General features: G+C 37.1%; 1 long non-coding RNA gene across 1 annotated transcript; it reads right to left on the bottom strand.

Moving 5' to 3' along the window:
• Positions 1–3500: 3500 nt before the first annotated feature.
• Positions 3501–5351, bottom strand: LOC109136396 (uncharacterized). The gene is made up of 2 exons (XR_002041326.2): positions 4204–5351; positions 3501–3714 (listed from the first exon to the last, which is right to left on the bottom strand). It is a non-coding gene; the product is annotated as an uncharacterized LOC109136396 (long non-coding RNA).
• Between the last annotated feature and the right edge of the window lie 695 nt (positions 5352–6046).

Here is a 6046-nt window from a genome sequence, read left to right as displayed (position 1 = left end):
CGGTTACGCTGACATGGCGAGTACATGGCGAGTAGTTTCGTCTGACGATGAGCGGTTGCGTCAATTGTCATGGACGGTTACTCTCGACTTGGCGAGCGGTTATCCATGGGCAGTTATGATCGTGGCTTGGGACATTGGCGACGTGTGTGACGGATACTTGTACGTCACTAAGAGAGCAGTTACCCGCGGCGGTTATTTAGTGAGTGAGAAGAGTGGGCGGTTGAGTAACCACCCACGTCCCTCACCACTCTCCTTGAAATAAAAAGGCCAGTCAGCAAGTAGTGGGAAGTTACCCCACGTTGGAAGAGGCACAGCATCAGAGACAAAGTAGTGGGTAGTTATCCTTGTTAGTGGGTGGTTACTTGCTTACGTGGCTGGGCTGTAGTGACTCTATTGTATTATAAATAGAGAACTTGTTGTAGTCATTTGGGAGAGGAGATTTCCGAAAAATACTTAGCCTTGTATTGAGTTTGCTCTCGAGAAATAAAAGTGTCGTCTCTCTCTCTTGTAGTTTCATGTGTTAGTGTGCATTCTGATTTACGTAATCGTAGTATATAAAGTACGTGAGCGTTAAAGGGCTGGTCTAGACGCCATCACGGGAACCTCTTGTTGCGGAAAAGGGGTAGTTCAAAAAAAAAAATCCCGTGACACTCCCCCTAAGGGGTGCTTGTCGTTGATGGTGAGTGATTTCATTTTACATAATAAATCTTGGGATAACCCAAAGCCGTCGTCTATTCTCCCCCCGCAGCGGGTTAATCAAGTCCTCTCCCTTTTCATCCCTCTGCACCCCCAAAATGACTCTCTTATTTGTGGCTTAACGACCAATGGGGAGTTCTCTGTGAAGTCGGGTGCTCTCCTTGCCCAAGGGCTTGTTTCTTCGTCCCTAGAAAAGGTGGATTTCGCTTGGATTTGGAAACTTTCCCTTACTCCTAAAATTAAGAATTTCCTTTGGAAAGCGTGTAATGATGGCCTCCCCTCTAAAGCTCGTCTGGAGCGCAGTCACGTTTTCCTCCCACAAGAGTGTCCTTTTTGTAATTTCCACTCAGAAACTATCAATCACCTGTGCTTTGTCTGCCCTTTTGCAGTGGACACATTCATGATTCTTCACCAGAAGTATAATTGGCCTTCTTTTCCTAATTTGTCTCCTCTTCTGCATCAACCCTTTTCTGAAATCATAAACCACCTCTTCTCCTCCCTTTTAGCTAACGATTTCAATCTATTTGCTATTGGTTGGTGGTTTGTGTGGTTTTTTCGTAACCAAGTTGTGTTCAAGGAAGCTGCTTCCTCGGCTATTTCAGCAGCGGCTACCATTAGTAAGTTTGCTCAAAATTAGATGAAGGTGACCTCTTCTTCTTCTCAATCTCTTCCGTCCCTGGATGGGTCCTCCCCTCGTTTGCCTAAGCGGTGTCGTAAAGGTGATTCCATCTCCTGGTCCCTCCCTCCTCCGGGGTTTCACAAACTAAATTTTTAAGCTGAAGGATGGTAAAGCTTCTTGTGGTTTTGTGGTTCGTGATGATCGTGGGGAGGTCATTCTAGCGGGCGCTAAGGTGCTTGGGAGTTCCATGTCCATCCTCCAAGCGGAGGCTTGGGGTCTTAGGGAAGGTGTTAGGGCTGCCTTTGACATTGGTGTGTCCAAGGTTCTCATAGAAGGTGATAATCTGCCGGTCATTAACGCAATTAAGAAGTCTTGGCGTATCCCTTGGGAAATTGCAAATATTATCGTTGATGCAGCTTAGGATATTGATCTCTTCTCCTCTGCTCAAGTTTTTCATATATTTAGGGAGGCTAATCGTGCGGCAGATTTCATGGCAAACAAGGGTCATTTCTGCTCTTCTCTAGTTCCTTATTTTCCCGGCCCCCTTTTGATGTGGATTTTTCCCTTCTTATCCGTAAGGATGTTTTAGGTTGGCCTCCAGACTAAGGGGCCTCCCTAAGTTTTCCTTTCCTTATCAAAAATAAATAAAATAAAAAAATATAGTACTACCTCCGTTTTCTAAAGATCTTCCTTGCTACTATTCCTACAGATAACAAGCAGGATCCATTTGTGTTGGGTATGGGTGGGTAAAGTAGGAGAGAGAAAGGAGTTAAGATAAATAAACAAATAAAAATGGGTTAAAGTAGGAGAGAGAAAGGGAGTAAAATTGAATTAATAATGTAATGGTGGACCATATGACAGGGACATGAGAGGGTAAAAAGGGAAAAAATTTCCAAATAAGAAATAAAGTAAAAGAGAGAAGATCTTTTGGAAACGCACTTAAACGGAAAGAGGGAAGATCTTTAGGAAACGGAGGGAGTATCATATAATATCATATAGTATAGTATAGTATAGTATAGTATAGTATAGTATAGTATAGTATAGTATAGTATAGTATAGTATAGTATAGTATAGTATAGTATAGTATAGTATAATAAACATTTATTGACATTAATAATAATTTTTAATAATATAATATGTTAGTATTTAATAATAGTTATAATAATAAAAATATTATTTAATTAATAATTAATTCATAATAATTTATTATTAATAATAAGTTATTAAATAAAATAAAAATAAGCTATCAAATAATATTAAATTGTTGTAAAATATGAGCACTATAAGAGGGGGGTGAATTATAGTGAGAGAATAAGCGTAACTTTTTTGCGGAATTACAAGCTAGCTAAGGAACACACAATGAAAACACAAGATATTTTAGCGAGGAAAAAACTTCCTAGGCCCAATTAGGAAGAAACAACCTCAACTACAAGGGATTTTAACTCAAACTTTCCACTATAATAGGCCAACAACTCTGTTACAAACCTATTAATTCTCTAAAGCCACAACCTGAGTTCATAAACTCAAATTCCCAACAATAGTTCCCTCTAACTGTTATTCCTCTCAAACTTCACTCGAAGTTACTTTCTCTTTCCCTTTCCCTTGTTTCACTCAAAGCTTTCTCACAATACACGAGTTCACTCAAACACATAAAACAAACAAATACAATTTCTAATAACAATGAAAGAGTAAAAACAAAAGATTGTAAGTATGAATTCTCTTGGGAACACGACAATAACACTTTAGACAACTTAGGATTTTAAGCTATGTCAAACACACATTGGTGTGACTCCTAAAAGTCGGATACAAATTAATTTTGGAATTAGGTGCCTATTTATAGTAAGTAGCCATGATTTAATTTTCCACTAATTAACTCACTAACCCCAGATTTCCACTAAGTAACTTTACTTGGGAACTAAGAAGCTAACCCACTAACCCACTAACTCACTTAGAATGTGTAGCAGTGCAAATGACGTGATAAGTGGTTACTTGGGGAATAATTAAACAATTAAAAAATAATTCAGTTTAAGAAAAATATATTTTACATTTATGTTAAATCTACCCGTAAATAAGATTTTATTTAAAGAATAATATCGTTTTATTAAAATAGAAAAAATAAGATTTTGAAAATCAAATGATATGTAACATCCCGGATTTTCGAGGTGCTGATAAAACACAATCAGCATCCATAAATAATGATTAACTCTTAAATAAATTACTTCGCAACGGAAAATATCCTTAAATACACCAATGATTGAACTAAATTCCCAAAAATGATATACAATGAAATATCGAAAACTAATCTTGAATCTGCTATCTAAAATACAAACTCAATCCCGAATAAAATAGAATTTTATTCTTGCTAGCTCCACTTCCATTCCGAGCTCTTGACACCAAACCTGCAAATTCAAGGGAGAAATACAAAACAAACAAAATTCCAAAATGAGTGAAAAGCTTGTAACCTTTATTTCAGCCCGTTATAAACATTTTATTTATGAAACCATTTTTATCTCGTTATAACGCTGGCATAGCTCACTTTCTTAAACAAATCAGTGACAAGTACAAGCTTTGGACAATGCTGCCTCCAAGGTTCTTTATGGAGCCCAACAATACTAGACCCAAGGTTCGTTATGGAGCGTAGCCGATTGTATCAGGTCAAAAGAGTAACCATCCTCCACTCATACCTTGCCCACTTTCTATTTTCAGTTCATAAACTAAGCCAGCAAAACATTTGCATATTCATAATCATCGAATAACATTTCCAGAATCAACTCATAACATCACATTCATAACTATGGCCATTGTACGAACTTAATTATCAAAACAGAATAAAGAAATCCACGCACACATGGGCATAAATAAATTATTTTACTGAACATAAAAGTTACCTTATACACAAACTGATTCCTTAATGATAAGCTGCCAAGACGATTGGCAATTTGATCACCAACTCCGAAATCACAATCCACCTTACAACAACGATAATAGTTGATAAATTGCTCGATAAATGTGAAACTCATCTAACTCTTTTCTAATTGAACTAATTACTCTCCATCCTCATCAACAATAATATTTGACAATTATTCTAAACTAATCTCAACTAGGAAATGGAACCAGAACCAATTCCCAATATGAAAATCTTTCACGATCTTAATTCCAATCACATATTACTAAATTCCCTAAACTAATTCTACACCACCCACCACAATGCATCATCAATAACAGCACAACAACAACAACGCATCACCACCACCAACAATAACAACAACAACAACACCACAACAACAAAACAACAACATGATAGCAACAACGATCGAGAACGACAACAGCCACAATACCAATTAGATACTATATCATAAACTAATTCTTCCCAAATAATGCACAAATAATTTAATCAACAACATAATTTCATACATAGAACTTTCAATTCAAACTAATCAACTCTAGTAATAGAGAAAAGAGCAAAGGAAGCTTAGATTAGCACCATCTGGGTAGCAATACAAAGAAGGAAGAGGAGAAACTAGTAGCATCAACCATCACGGGGTGGCGACCACCGCACATCAACAACACTGGCGAAGAGAGAGAAGCAGGGGAAGAGAAGGAGGTAGTGGTGGTGGACCCAGCATCACCAATGAACAAGGAAAGGGAGAAAAAGAGCGACCGTGAATGGCGTCAACCGTAACACCACCCTACGATGGCGCAAGCAACAACCACCACATCAACAGGGTCACACACAGAACGGAGAAGAAGAGAGAAGCAAACCGCTGCAGAATCGCGCGACTCCGGTGAGCTTAGGACGCTAGCGAGATAGGAAAACTCCGGCGAGAGACAGAACTGGTAAAGCGGTGGCAAATCCAGCGATCGTTCATCGGTGGAGCATCGAGCAAGACACGAGAGAGAGAAACATATTGGGGTTTTTGGTGAAATGGGTTTCTTTGGGGTTTGGAGAAATGTCGACCAAAAGAATTAGGGGTGGGGGGTTTACTTCATTAAATCGACAACCTAACGGAAGGAAGGGAACTCGACTTTGGTTTCCTAATCGGGTAAATACAAATCAACAAATTGTTCATTAAACGCGATATATAAAATAATATAATAATAAATTCATAAAAATTAATATAACGAATATATTACAAGAACGACAAATAAAATTCATACTCCATAACTCAAATAAAATAAGATTTTCGAAACATAATTAACTTAATAAATATAATTAGGATTTGAATAAATGTTCTTAGAAGCAGGACTATTACATAATAGGTTTTTCGAATAAAAGAATGTAATTAAAATCTTTTCCTAACTAATTTCCTAAAATAGTGGATCTAGACCAAATTAAACTAGGACTCCTAAATTTCTATTATACGCTTAACATTAATCAGGCGATTAACATTCATTTAGTCTAGGTGTTCCTAATTTCGTTTCTAAGTCAGTTCCCAACTGTAGTTCCTAAAATGTGCCAGTATCAGTTCATGTCAAGGGAACATAACTTAGTTCCTTTGAGAATTCAACACCAAACATATTATACCTTTACTCAACCTTAACATGAAGAATATAATACACCATAATGTATTATAATCTTAATTCCAAGCTTGATTCTTCATCTTAGGAACATCTTCACTTCGATCTTGATTAATTATCCTTTCTTTAATCTTCAATCAAGTATTCTCTTTGTTCTTCAATAAATAACCTAGCAACATCACGCATGAAATAATACAAGTATGTATTTTGTGG

The sequence above is a fragment of the Beta vulgaris genome, chromosome 3 (genome assembly GCF_026745355.1).
Source record: "Beta vulgaris subsp. vulgaris cultivar EL10 chromosome 3, EL10.2, whole genome shotgun sequence".
NCBI lineage: Eukaryota > Viridiplantae > Streptophyta > Magnoliopsida > Caryophyllales > Amaranthaceae > Beta > Beta vulgaris.
This window is presented reverse-complemented; position numbering and strand designations above follow the sequence as displayed.